General features: G+C 37.2%; 1 protein-coding gene across 4 annotated transcripts in view; it reads right to left on the minus strand.

The window, feature by feature from the left end:
- The window catches only part of LOC101894606 (uncharacterized), a 78,597-nt gene that overhangs the window by 27,009 nt on the left and 35,684 nt on the right, over positions 1–15,904 (minus strand). The window contains exon 1 of one of the 4 annotated variants that reach the window (XM_059131380.1): positions 1,347–1,630. The exons of 2 other annotated variants lie outside the window; for them this stretch is intronic. The gene's annotated coding sequence lies outside the window, so the exon portion shown is untranslated. Of the gene's footprint in view, positions 1–1,064; positions 1,631–15,904 lie in introns of those variants that run through there. One more of the 4 variants, XM_059131379.1, reaches the window with a different exon arrangement.

Here is a 15,904-nt window from a genome sequence, read left to right on the forward strand (position 1 = left end):
ATTTCCGGCATTTTTTCCTTTCATTCATAATTAAAAAAAAGGTAAAAATTATGGCGCTTGACTTTGTTGCAGTTTTTTTTTATCTCACCCTGTATATGTTTATGTCCCTCACATTCGTAATATGCACCCCACGAGAATGATATTTGGCATCAGATACAGGTCAGAAATACCTATGCTAAATTTTATTGAGATCGGTTCGGATTTTAATATAACTTCGATATACATTTTCATCCGATTTTACGGTTATTGTCCAGCATATAATTTGGTTGGATAGTTTTTTTTCCATATTCAACCGAATTATTCCATTTGGTGAAACTCGATCCGCTATATCTGCTCCAATAAATATTTTTTTAATATAATTTTTATCGAAGTCGCACTATACAGCAATGTTATTTGATACTTGAAGTCCAAAGACCTCCGTCAATTTACTGAAAATCGATTCAGAGATGGATATAGTTCCCAATTTGTGACTACTCTAATGCCATGATACGCATTCAAATAAGGTTCATAGTTGGTATGATCTACTTCACATAAATTCCCCATTCCCACGCATACTGGTGTAGGGTATCATATTGTCGGCCCCGTCCGACTTTTAACCTTTCCTTACTGGTTATGTTTATATATTTTACATTTTGTCCCTTACAAGAATGGTATAGCATTGTTGAATAACTCCCAATACGGTGGCGCCCAATCAAACGATTTTTGGATTTAGAATTATTTGCTTTTGTTCCAAAGAGGTTTCCCATAGAATTTCATGTAGCACAACTTACTGCGATCACAATTTGTTGCACAATGTAAAATGTTGCAATTCAAATCTGGTCTCCATGATATGCATGGAGATGACCCATTTGATATTTTTGAGTCATGAATTATACATTTTGGGGGGAAGAATATACAAAGGAAACCACAATTACCACATGAGTTTGGCACAAAAATTTTCCTCAACATCAGATCGGTGTGAGAGGAGGAGGATCAATGACCTTCTTTCGCCTTGTTAATTGGATTTATGTTGGAAATGTAAACAAATTATTTTTTTATTAACATTCATTCACTCGTTCACTCACTTGGGTACAAATGTATGCACATATGTATATAACTATGTGGTGGTTGTGTGTTCGACAAGATCTCTGCGAACAACCACAAGACCAACAAAATCACTGGTTAGGAAATTTGGGGTTTTTTCTTCCTCTTCTGGTTTTTATTTTTTATTTGGTTTGTCGCCTCGTAACCCGATATCAAATTCATTCAATAAAATTCCATTACTCAGCTCCTCGAAATACTGATGAAGCTGATACAAGAAAATCAACAAACACACACACACTAGCACATAAACAAACAAAAATCACATAAAAATTAGGTCGGCATTGTTCATCATCATCGTCACAAATTTCACATTGGTCAGGAAATATTCGATGTTGTTCGTATTTTTGTTTCTTCTTTTGGTCCGCAAATTAAAATGATTGGCAAGTCGTGATTTTGATTTTTTTTTTCGTTTTGTTTTAACCGTCTTCTTTTTTTTTTTCGTTTGCAATTCACCCGACCGTTGTTGGCGAAAGACAGATACGATCAAATTTATGGGGATCACTGAAGTTTAGAATGAATTTACAATAGAATTTTATACAACCAATTGAACGAACCAAACCCCAACTGGCGCGAACGAAGCAACCTGCAAACGAACAATCCGTCAAGTCGTCCGTCTGCATACCCACCACCATCACACGACACGCAAATCGTCATCGGTTATAACATCAGTGTGAATCGTCGGTCGGTCGTATCATTAACGTGCGAGACACCAACAATTGAAGTTCGTAAAGATATTAACCAAACGAAGAATATTGGGTGTGTTTTTGTTTTCGAAATTTCAGTGCAAAGTGCAGCAGTATTTTATGTATTTTTCTTGCCAAAAAATAACTTAAATGGCGCCCAATTATTTTCATATCATGAAATGTATTACAAATCCATGTAAAGTAAATGGCGCCCAATCAGAAATTGTCCTTATCTTTGATCTTCAAGTAAGAATTACTAGTTAGTATTGTATAATAAGTGTTTCTTATCCAAAAAAAGACTGATTTCAACTTCTGCATTAGGAAATGTCTAGGCCAAGTAGTGAAAAAAAAATATTTATTTTCTTAAAATGTCCATTACTTTTATTTATTGACGCCCAATTATTTTTTTATGAAGAAATATTTTTTTCTACATTACAAACACCATATAAAGTAAGTGTGGCGCCCAATCCGAAAATATCCTTTGTCTGGTTTTTATAACCTCATCCATATGACTACAGAGGGTATAAATCATTTGATATGGCCAAAAACGTGCCGAAAACATTCGGTTCTCTTCATATTTCACACATCCCATTATTTCTGCTAACACAAGGCCTTCTGTGAACATGGGATATATCGGTTCACTCCTTCTGGTACCTACCCCACAAAGGGTAAAAATATTGAATATCAATGAAGCTCATAAAACACGATATTAACATCCGATTCCATTCAAACTTAGCACATCTCAAGATCTCCACCTACACAAGATTTGCTTTAAAGATGGGAGGAATCGGACCATTTCTTTTGGTACCACTCCCACAAAAGGTAGACATTTTCAAAAAAAAAAAAAAAAAAAAAAAACATTTTACTGCACAGAAAGAGAAAGAATAATCCGATTTTGCTCTAACTTTGCAAATCCTAATATTTCCAATGGTGCTAGGTCAGGTGAGAAGATGGGCAATATCGGTTCCGGTACCAGCCCCACAGAGTATGAAATTTTTGAATAATTATAACACTTATAAAATGTTATTTAAAATTTCGATTGTCTTCAAATTACACACATCACAATATTTCTAATAAACCCAATGTCTGATGTGAAGATGGTATATATCGGTTCACTCTTACTGGTACCTCTCCCACAAAGGGTCAACATTGTGAATATCCATGAAGCTCATAAAACGCGATATTAACATCCGATTCCATTCAGACTCAATATTTCCATCAACATATATCTCAATATTTCCATGGGAACTGTGGCGGAACATGGTGTATATAGTTCCACGTTTTGGTAAAGCCTCCATATAACCGTACCTCCCGATAGTCGTTGTTTTGATGATTTTGGCAACATTTTTCCACGGATTTGATAAAAAAATTGGTATTTGTAGTTCGTAATGGGTTCTAGCTGCTGCGGGGGAACAAAGGATATTCAGTATTTCGAAGATAGTTGCCACCTTTTCACGGATTTGTCTAAAAATTGGTGTTTGTAGTTCATAATGGGTTCTAGCTCCAGTAGCAGAATATTGAATATTTTAGGTCTATAGCGCACATATAACGATACCCACCGATATTCGGTATTGTTTCAAATTTTTAATTGGGGATAATTTGGTGGATGACTATCCTTAAAGTATAAAATTGTCTATAGTGGTTCCCCGTTTGGTATGGCCCCACCCCACAACGGCCTCACCCACTTTATGGTTTTTTGAAAAGTTTAACAGAATTATTCAAACGGTCTTGCTGGTATTTGTAGTTTAAAGTGGGACATGTTTGAATTTCGATACTTTTATATAAAAATGTTCTCTTTACCCAGAGTTGGAGGACATTAAAAGTTCGGCCGGTCGAACTCAATGTTTTTTACTTGTTGATTGGAAAATTTGGAAGGTAACAACAAACGAAAGTAATGTTTACAAAGAGTAGGACACAAATATAATTTACTATATTACCAAGTAATGAGTACAAACACCATATGAAGTTGATGGCGCCAATCAGGAAATATACTCATCTTTGGTCTTTAATAAATATTTCCGTTTCAGAGTTATAAGCAAAAATTTATTCATACGTAATGATTATTTTTATACCCTACACCATATAGTGGTATTGGTATAATGTCTTTGTGCATTTGTTTGTAACATGGAGAAGGAAGCGAGATAGACCCATAGTTACCTTTGAGGATCTTCATAGAATCACATTCTGAGTCGATTTAAGCATGACCGTCCATCTGTCTGTCCATGTATTTTTGTGAACAAAATGCAGGTCGCATTTATTATCCGAATGAGATAATATGGCCAATATCTGTCCAAACGACCTGCCTTTTGGCACATCTCACCAAATTCAGTCTAGAAGCAAGTACATCAAATTTGGTAAAAATCGCTTCAGATTTACTATAGCTCTTATATATATATATATATATATATATATATATATATATATATATATATATATATATATATATATATATATATATATATATATATATATATATATATATATATATATATATATATATATATATATATATATATATATATATATGTTTCATCCGATTTGAGGGTTTAAGTCCCTAACATTCGTAATATGCACTCCACAGAAATGATATTTGGCATCGGACATCAGATACAGCTTAAAAATACGTTTGTCAAATTTAATCGAGATCCGATCAGATTAGGATGTAGCTCCCATATATAGTTTTATCCGATATCAGGTTAATTGTGCACCAAACGACCAATATCAGTCCAAATGACTTGAATTTTGACATATACGACCGAATTCAGTATAGAAGCAAGTACATTAAATTGGGTGAAATTGGTTCAGATATAGCTATAGCTCGCATATATATTATACGACTTGGCGTTAAAGTCTCTCACATGCGTAATATACACTCCACAAAAATGATATTTGATATTTTATCGGGATCGGTTCAGATTTTTATATAACTTCGATATACATCTTCAACCGATTTTTCGGCTATTACACGCCATATATGTAATATCTGCCCGAATATTGAATAGAATTTTTCATATTCAACCGAATTTTACCATTTGGTGAAACTCGGTCCGGTATACCTATTACTCCAATAAATATTCTGTAATATAAACCTTATCGAAGTCATAGCATGCCCTCTACAGTGCATAGGTGGTATGATCTAGGTGGTATGATCTACTTCACTTAAATGTCCAATATAAACTTTTTTTGTTAAGGGAGCTCTACTAAATGAGCATAGTGGTGTAGGGTATCATATAGTCGGCCCGACCGATTTTTTATCTTTCCTTAATGGTTTTTCTTCAGCTATTGAATATTTGTTTCAAGAATGAACAGACTGGCTGGCACAATATTATGTATGTCTTTAATTGTCCTGTCAAATTCACTCCAAAAGATCTTTGGTTACAACAATATGCAAAGGTAGCCAAAACTCGAAACCTGGAGATAGAAGCCCTCATGAGTAGTTGTACAACAACATTTTTTTGCGGAAAAAATTGTCGAAAATTGCTTGAAAAAAACCGCCTAATATTCATTAGAAAATTATTTTGCTTACGATGGTGTTTGTCGTCGCGATACTTGTCTTGGCCTGTTGTGAGTAGTATTGGCTTTATAAACAAATCACCAAAAGCACACAAACCAGCCATCCATATATCTACCCATCCATCCATTCCAGTTACGGCACATTCGAGTGGCACAAGAAATGTGAAGAGCTGCTGTTGGTGCTCATGATGATGATGAGTGAGACGACGACCACTTGAGATGGGGGTACGTTATGGCGCGTTACTTTTTTTTCCTTTCGACACTAGACCAACTTGGCAAATATTAATTTAACAAATTGAGAGGAAGTTAGAAGAAAAACAAAAAAAAAAACGAAAAGCTAATTATATATGCGCCGCAGAGGAAAAAAGAAGCACCCGATCATGTAGTCATCTCATCCTTTAAGTTATTAGCATTTGTAATGTAGTAACTGACTTTTGCTGTTCTGTTCAATTTTTATGTCGTTTTGAATTCTTTTGCGTCAAGAGGGTCTTAGTTTTGAAAAGTCTGGTGGAGAGAGAAAGAGAGATGAGTTGTTTAACATGTCGCCAATTCCTGCATGCGTCATGTTTTTGTTATCGCTCGAAAAAATATGTAAAGTATTTTACTGTCTAAAATCACCGCACGTGAAGCCATTTACATTACCATTACAACATTGAAATGCGAAACTTGAAAAAAATCGGTGAATAATGACGCTAAAATATTCAAAATACCGAATTATCGGGTGGTGTCGTTATATGGGGGCTCTACGAAGACGTGGACCTGCACAAACAATTTTCTCTCTTAGGCTGTAGTATTCATTACGAACTTCAAATAACAATTTTGAGACAATTCTGGTGAATAATGTCGTTAAAATCGTCAAAATATCGAATATAGGGAGGTACCTCTATATGGGGGTTATACGAAGACGTGGATTTACGTGGCCCATTTTCAATACCAAAAGTCCTGCAGACATACAGGGTGAGATGAAAAAACTGCAACCAACTTCAGGCTGCTGTCATTTCTAAGCCACTCGTCCGACAGCTGTTAAAATTATTCCAGTGACAGCTCATTATATTGTTTACAAGCGTACCAAAGCATTTTGGTGAGAATTTCACAGAAAAAAAGTTATTCGTGATGGAATTTAAGCGTGATGGTGTGATTTGCTAATATTTTGTTGGAAAACCAGAAGTCGTTAGAGCACTCAAGCATTTAAATGTGAATAAATCTTTTGTGTCTCGTACCATCGCTCCTTACCGTGATACTGGTAGCGTAGCCCGACGTTAAGGAAGTGGACGAAAGAAAACAGCAACATCAGCAGAGATGGTTCGAAAAGTAAAGAAGCGAATTGATCGAAACCCGCGTCGCAGTGGCCGAAAAATGGCTTGTGAGCCGAACATATCGCAATATTCCAAATATTGAAAAATGAGCTCGGGGTAAAGCCATTGAAATTCCAAAAAGTGCAAGAACTTACACCGCAACAGAAAGAACATAGACTCAAAAGAGCTAAAGAGTTGCTTCGCTTGGCCGAAAGTGGTGAACTGCCGAAATTGGTTTTCTCCGATGAGAAAACATTCGTTGTTCAGCAGTTGTAAACTAACAAAATGATCGTGTTTACTTGCCAAAGAGGTCAGCTGAAAATGTGCACCTTCGGTTGGCCACCAGAAGTCAAGCGCCGGCCATGGTAATGGTGTTGGCCGCCATAACAGCCGATCTTCGCTCTCCCCTCGTATTAATCGACCATGGTATCAGTATAAATGCCGAATATTATCGCGAAAATATTCTGGAGGGTGTATTGAAGCCTTGGGCACGCAAACATTTTGGCCGCAGACTTTGAACATTCCAACAGGACTCAGCACCATCGCACTCAGCACGCGCCACCCAAGAATGGTTACAAAATGAGGTTCTTCGCTTCATTTCCAGCGCACAATAGCCACCAAAATCTCCGGATACCAATCCGTTGGACTATTGTTGTTGTAGTAAACTAACAAAATGATCGTGTTTACTTGCCAAAGAGGTCAGCTGAAAATGTGCACCTTCGGTTGGCCACCAGAAGTCAAGCGCCGGCCATGGTAATGGTGTTGGCCGCCATAACAGCCGATCTTCGCTCTCCCCTCGTATTAATCGACCATGGTATCAGTATAAATGCCGAATATTATCGCGAAAATATTCTGGAGGGTGTATTGAAGCCTTGGGCACGCAAACATTTTGGCCGCAGACTTTGAACATTCCAACAGGACTCAGCACCATCGCACTCAGCACGCGCCACCCAAGAATGGTTACAAAATGAGGTTCTTCGCTTCATTTCCAGCGCACAATAGCCACCAAAATCTCCGGATACCAATCCGTTGGACTATTGTGTCTGGAATATTTTGGAAAGCAGGGTTGGCAAAAAAATACCAAAGTGTCGATCACCTCAAGTAAACGCTGCGCCGGGAATGGACCATAATACCGCAGAGCATGTGTCGGTTTCATTGGCCGTTTGAAGGTCATAATTCGTGGTAAAGGTGACCAATTCGAACAAATCTAAACTTATTCTAAAATTTGATGCTGTTTCCGACATTTTTTGCTTACATTCAATAAAATTAAAAAAAGTAAATATTATGGTGTTTGCCTTTGTTATAGTTTTTTTATCTCACCCTGTATATATATATATATCATTTTCCGATGTGGAAATATATCCACCCATCCACGCATCGATAATTCAATGGATATCGATCAGAAGAAAGTAAGGCTGTCTCACCACCCACCCACCATTGACATACACAGAAATGCATTCGAAATTCGATTCCGGGGGCTCCCCCCCCCCCCTTTGACAAAGCTACAAATACTGAATTTTGTTAACAACGCACTTTTGTTCAATTTCACAATTTGCGCGAACACCCTCCAAAGACTGTTTCGTTCCAGTCATCTCAAGTGGTTTCTAATTAAAAAATATTAACTAATTGTTCTCGTTGCTCAGGTTATATCGAAAATTAAATTCGTCAGAAGTAGGTTCTTCTGCGAAAAATTTAACAAGTACGGATAAGAGAAATTTATGAGTAAATAAATAAGCAACTTTTTATTGGATGTTTTTTTTTTTTTTTTGTTTGGTTCGTTGTTTACAATTTCTCTTAACAAGAGGTTTGATAATGACACTTTGCAACACACGCAAAAATAATTACAGGAAATATTTGTAGACATAACAAGTAAAAAAAGGCTATAAGTTTGGCCGGGCCGAACTTTGAATACCCTCCACCAGTTGGAACGAATTTGACAATTCTCAAAAACAATAAAATCTGTTAAAAATTCTGTGGAAATTTTAAAAATACCAAATGTAGCTGTTATATTGGGGTCTATACGACGACATGGGCCTGCATAGGTAACTTTTGTAAAATATTCAAATGCGAAAAAAATCTAAAAAATCGGTAACTGATGTAGATAACTTTATCAAAATACCGAATATCGGGAGGTACCGTTATATGGGGGCTATACGAAGACGAGGACCTGCACAGACAATTTTCTACCTTAGGCCATTACGAACTTTAAATACCAAATTTGAAACAATTCGGGTGAATAATGTCGCTAAAATCATCAAAATACCGAATATCGGGAGGAACCGTTATATGACCGTAAAAAATACCTCATATGGCGGCCATACGAAAACGTTTACGTTTTCCTTCATAGGCTATAGGACCCATTACGAACTTTATTTGCGAAATCTTAAAAATTCTGGTGAATAATGCCGCTACATATACATATATATAATTTTTTCCGATGTGGAAATATGTCCACAGCTGGATCCGGAAGATGTGTTTTTGCGATAACAATCGATTACAGTCGAATGTGCTCATTATTCCTGGTAATTATTACAGTAATATGGCCTGGTAATTATTACAGTAAAGTGCCCATCAAAATAACAGTTGTAGACCGTAGGTCTCTTTGGACCAAATCCGTTTCAGGACATTTGGAGTCGATCTAGCGATGCTTGTTGGTCCGACCGCCCGTCTGTCTCGAAGGGAGTATCCGATTTGATCCAATATTGGTAAATCGTAATATTATTGTCAAACTTAGCTCGAGTTCGGTAATGGGCAATATCGGTCCACTCCTTCTGGTACCTCCCACACAAAATATCAATATTTTCAAAGAAAATAATTTTCTGCACAGAAAGAGAAAGAATAATCGGATTTTGCTCCAACTTTGCGAATCCTTATATTTGCATCATTGCTAGGTCAGATGCGAAAATGGACGATATCGTTTCCCTCAATCAAGTACACCAACCAAGTTACACCATCCAAATATTTTTGCTAACGCAAGATTATCATACAGGGTGAGATGAAAAAACTGCAACCAACTTCAGACTGCTGTCATTTCTAAGCAACTCGTCCGACAGTTGTTAAACTTATTCCAGTGACAGCTCATTATATTGTTTACAAGCGTACAAAAGCATTTTGGTGAGAATTTTCCAGAAAAAAAAAAGAAATTCGTGATGGAATTCAAGCGTGATAGTGAGATTTCTTTATATTTGGCTGGAAAACCACAAGTGGCTATCGTTAGAGCACTCCAGCATTTAAATATGAATAAATCAGTTGTGTTTCGTACCATCGCTCGTTACCGTGATACTGTTAGCGTTCCCCGACGTCAAGGAAGTGGACGGAAGAAAACAGCAACATCAGCAGAAATGGTTCGAAAAGTAAAGAAGCGACTTGATCGAAACCCGCGTCGCAATAACCGAAAAATGGCTCGTGGGCTGAACATATCACAATATTCCATTCGTCAAACATTGAAAAATGAGTTCGGAGTAAAGCCATTAAAATTCCAAAAAGTACAAGAACTACACCGCAACAGAAAGAAAATAGACTCAAAAGAGCTAAAGAGTTGCTTCGCTTGTCCGAAAGTGGTGAACTAACGAATTTGGTTTTCTCCGATGAGAAAACATTCGTTGTCCAGCAGTTTGTGAATAAATAAATGATCGTATTTACTTGCCAAAGAGGTCAGCTGAAAATGTGCACCTTCGGTTGGCCACCAGAACTCAAGCGCCGGCCATGGTGATGGTGTAGGCCGCCATAACAGCTAATGGTCGCTCTCCGCTCGTATTAATCGACCGTAGTATCAGAATAAATGTCGAATATTATCCCGAAAATATTCTGGAGGGTGTATTATAGCCTTAGACACTCAAATATTTTGGTCGCAGACCTTGGACATTCCAACAGGATTTAGCACCATCGCTCTCAGCACGCCCCACCCAAGAATGGTTACAAAATGAGGTTCATTGCTTCATTTCCACCGCACTATTGTGTCTGAAGTATTTTGGAAAGTAAGGTTGGCACTAAAAATACCAATACCAAAGTGTTGATCACCTCAAGCTAGCGCTTCGCCGGGAATGGGCCAAAATACCGCAGAGCAACATTCGCGAGCAGCGTGTGACGGTTTCATTGGCCGTTTGAAGGCCAAATTTCGTGCCAAAGGTGACCAATTCGAACAAATCTAAATGTATTCTAAAATTTGATGCTATTTCCGATATGATTGCTTTCATTCAATAAAATTTAAAAAATAAATGTAAAAAGTATGGCCTTTGACTTTGTTGCAGTTTTTTTTATCTCATCCTGTAAGAGTCCAATTATCTTCAAATTACACACATTACAGCATTTTTATTAACCCAAGGTCTGGCGCGAAGATGAAATATATCGGTCCACTCCTTTTGGTACATCAACCATCAATCTGGGGTCAACTTTTAAAACGCGAAATTAACATCCGGTTCCAATTCAGAATTAGTACATCTGAATATTCCCATCAACAAAAGGTCTGTTATAAAGATGGTAGAGATCGGACTATTTCTTCTGGCACCTCCCCCACATAGGGTTTAAGATTTTGAAAAAAGAAAAACGTTCAAAGAAAGCGATATAAGTATCCAACTCTCTTCAAATTTCACACCTACAAACATTTTTGCTAACAAAGGATTTGATGTGAATATGATATATATCTGGGAACTCCTTCTGGTACCTCGCGCACAAACTGTCATAATTTTCAATACTTTTATCTGTCATAACTTGCGAAAGTTGTCAGCAATTCTTTACAAGTTGCTATATCCTAAATATTTCTCTCATCCAGAAACCTTCAAATTTTGCAAATACCAATATTTTTATCTGTATTAAATGAAGTGGAATATTTCGGTCCGCTCACGTCTCATATAAAGTATAGGAAGTAGTCGATATAGTCCAAATCTGGCACGTTGTAATATTTTTATCACCCTTAGGTCAGATAAGAATTGGTCCATATTGGCCAACTTCTTCCGAAACTTCTCCATAAAGGGTCAACAGTTTGAATAATCATAACTCAAGGCTGGGGGTACAACTCTGTCGGCAAAACCGACTGATACTATTTTACTTGTTTTTTTTTTTAGTTTACTGGTAATGCGAGGGTATGAAGTTGTTATATATTTTTTTGCCTGCAGAGAGTACGTAGTACGAGTGTACGACAAGCAAATTTCATAAACTTAAAATATGGCACACCATAGGTCTAGGCTTTAAAAAAAAAAAGAATTTATATGACCTTAATCGCAATTTCTTTTTCTATTTCTTTATTTATTTTTTTATTTCCTCAATACTTTTTTTTTTTTTTTGTATTTTATCAAGTGGCCAAAAACACTCCAAGGTTCCCTTTTAATTTTTTCCCCCCAAAAAAAAATAAAAAACATGTTTGTGAAGCAGTTTTTAAGATTTTGCACCCCATGGCAATATTTGAACAATTTGTAGACTTTCAAAAACTTGTGGAGTTGAGATTTCGTTTCCTGTACATATTCCCCTCTCTCGCCTCTCTCTTTTAGACGCATACACACAAAACATTAGAATATTCGGCAAGTTCATTGACAGCAAGAGAAGTAATTATTTATCCCAAACTTTGGGGGTCAAATCTGTGCTGCGTTCACAACCTGGCTAGATGGCTGACTGCCTGTTTCTTTCCCTTATCTCCTCATTGATACTCACGAGGTTAGTCAGGGTTTCTTATCTTAAATTCCAAAAATGAAAATTGATTTGTTTGAGAACACCTTAATCAACATTCTGACGACTGATTGATGTTATATTCTTTTATTTTTTTTTTTTTTTGGTGGTGGGGGAAAAAACAGAATTCGGAATTCCTATCATAAATTTCGGTGGTTAATTGTTTGTGTTTGGTGTTGTTGTTGTTGTCGCGGCTGTTCTTGATATTGTTAATCATGATAATGGGGTTAAGATTCTTTTCTAAGAAATTTAAAAAAAAAAAAAAAAAAAAAACATTGAAGGAGTTTCTGCGAGTTTGCCAGTAATTATGTGAGCTGAGTACATATGACCGCTTATCACTTTTGGAATGTTTGAATATTGTTGCAGAAATACGCAAATTGGTCATATCTCTGGAATTTGATGAGCTATGTCTTCGTAGTACATGTATCAGTGTATAAGTGAGATAGTCTTTTTTGACAAGTCCATTTATCTACCACAAATTCCTTAGATGAATCTGGTTCCCGCAAAAATTTGATAGTCATATACAGGGTGAGATAAAAAATCTGCAACAAAGTCAAACGCCATAATTTTTACAATTTTTTTTAAATTTTATGGAATGAAAGCAAAAAAAATCGGAAATAGCATCAAATTTTAGAATAAGTTTAGATTTGTTCGAATTGGTCACCTTTGGCTTCAAACAGCGAATAAAGCCGTCACACGCTGCCAGAATGTTGTTCTGCGGTATTTTGGCCCATTCCCGGCGAAGCGCTTGCTTGAGGTGATCGACACTTTGGTGTTTTTAGTGCCAACCTTGCTTTCCAAAATGCTCCAGACACAATAGTCCAACGGATTGGTATCCGGAGATTTTGGTGGCCATTGTGCGCTGGAAATGAAGCGAGGAACCTCATTTTGAAACCATTCTTGGGTGGAGGTGGCGAGCTGAGTGCGATGGTGCAGAGCCCTGTTGGAATGTCTAAGGTCTGCGGCCAAAATGTTTGCGTGCAGAGCCCTGTTGGAATGTCTAAGGTCTGCGGCCAAAATGTTTGCGTGCCCAAGGCTTTAATACGCCCTCCCGAATATTTTCGTGATAAAATTCGGCATTTATTCTGATGCCACAGTCAATTAATACGTTGTTTTTAGTGCCAACCTTGCTTTCGAAAATACTCCTGACACAATAGCCCAACGAATTGGTATCCGGAGATTTTGGTGGATGGATTGTGCGCTGGAAATGAAGCGAGGAACCTCATTTTGAAACCATTCTTGGGTGGCGGTGGCGAGCTGAGTGCGATGGTGCAGAGCCCTGTTGGAATGTCTAAGGTCTGCGGCCAAAATGTTTGCGTGCCCAAGGCTTTAATACACCCTCCCGAATATTTTCGAGATAAAATTCGGCATTTATTCTGATGCCACGGTCGATTAATACGAGCGGAGAGCGACCATCGGCTGTTATGACGGCACACACCATCACCTGGCCGGCGCTTGAGTTCTGGTGGCCAACCGAAGGGGCACATCTTCAGCTGACCTCTTTGGCAAGTAAACACAATCATTTTGTTTGTTTACAAACTGCTGGAGAACGAATGTTTTCTCATCGGAGAAAGCCATATTCGGCAGTTAACCACTTTCGGCCAAGCGAAGCAACTCTTTAGCTCTTTTGAGTCTATTTTCTTTCTGTTGCGGTCTAAGTTCTTGCACTTTTTGAAATTTCAATGGCTCATTTTTCAATATTTGCCGAATGGAATATTGTGATATGTTCAGATCACGAGCCATTTTTCGGCCACTGCGACTCGGGTTTTGATCAGGTCGCTTTTTTACTTTTCAAACCATTTTTGCTGTGTTGCTGTTTTCTTCCGTCCACGGTTTTAGACCCTAGGTCTCTTTGGACCAAATCCGTTTCAGGACATTTGGAGATGATCTAGCGACGTCCGTCCGTCTGTCTCTCTGGCTGGCTGGTGTGAACGATAACTCTCGAAGGGAGTATCCGATTTTCTGGCACCTCCCCCAAAAAAAGGTTGAAATTAAAAAAAAAAAAAACATTTTCCTGCACAGAAAGAGATAGGATAATCGAATTATACTCCAACTTTGCAAATCCTAATATTTGCATCAATGCTAGGCCAGTTGCGAAAATGGACAAAATCGGTCCATTCCATAAGTACCTCCACCGCAAAGGGTCAAAATGTTGAATAAATATAACTCATATAAAATGTGATGTAAGAGTCCGATTGTCTTCAAATTACACACACATCGCAAAATTTTTATAAGCCCAGAGTCTGGTGTGAAGATGGAAAATATCGGTCGACTCCTTCTAGTACCTCCACACATTCGATCAAAATTTTGAATATCCATGAAGCTCATAAAACACGAAATCGACACCCGATTTTAATCAGACTTAGCACATCTCAATTTTTCCATCAACACAAGATCTTTTTCAAAGATGGTAGAGATCGGATCATTCCTTCCGGTACCTCCCTCAGAAAGGATGAAAGTTTTGAATAACAAAAACGATCATAAATTCCGAAATAAGCATGCGGTCCTTCTCAAAATTCACACATCCAATTATTTCTACTAACACAAGATATACTGTGTATATAGTACCTCCCCCACAAATGGTCAAAGTTTTGATTAACCAAAACGATCATAAATTCCGAAATAAGCATCCGGTTCTCTTCATATTACACACTTCACAATATTTTTATTAACCCACGGTCTGGTGTGAAGATAGAATATGTCGGTCCACTCCTTTTGGTACCTCCCCCACAAGGTTATCCATGAATCTCTTAAAACACGAAATAAACATCCGATTCCATTCAGACTGTACACATCTCAATATTTCCATTTCTATATAAAGATGGTGGAGATCGGACAATTTCTTCTGATACCTCCTCCACATAGGATTCAAGATTTTGAAAAACAAAACAATCAAAGAGAGCAAAATAAGCATCCAACTCTGTTCAAATTTCACACCTACAAGTATTTTTGCAAACACAAGATCTGTTGTGAAGATGATATATATGTCTGCAAACCCCCTCTGGTACCCCATCACACAAAGGGTCACAATTTTCAATACTTTTATCTGTCATAACCTGCGAAAGATGTCAGAAATTTTTAACAACTTGCAATATCTAAATATTTCTCTCATCCAGAAACCTGAGATGAATATGGAATTTACGATTTCGCATAAAATTTGAAATCGACCATTTCGATTATCTTATAATTTAGCCCATACCAATATTTTCATCTGTATTAGATGAAGTATGAAAATTGAATACTTCAGCCGAATATATCAGGTATCTCGAACACATTTTAACATTTTCTAAAAATTATCACATATCTCATATAACAGTGTTGGCTTGTTTGTTCGGGATACCATAGTATTTTGTTGTTGCAAAATGGTCAGGCTTAATCCCTTTATTGATGTTTTTATAAAAACAACGTTTGTTTATTAGTGGAGAACGATGGTAATGTTTACCAGGGGGTAGGGCAGGGAATACCTAGGTCTCGGAAAGTGCCACCAATCCTCATCAGTTCCCTGTTTTTTGTCTGGGATATTCTACCCAGAAGTTATTTTAAAAATAATATTTATTTAGGTCCGCTACAAAATGGAGAATATTGGCTCATTCCTCCGGAACCTACTCCATAACGGGTTAACAATTTGAATAATCATAACAGAAGTCAAAATATATTTAAATAATCGAA

Source organism: Musca domestica, unplaced genomic scaffold, assembly GCF_030504385.1.
Source record: "Musca domestica strain aabys unplaced genomic scaffold, Musca_domestica.polishedcontigs.V.1.1 85, whole genome shotgun sequence".
Classification (NCBI taxonomy): Eukaryota; Metazoa; Arthropoda; class Insecta; order Diptera; family Muscidae; genus Musca; species Musca domestica.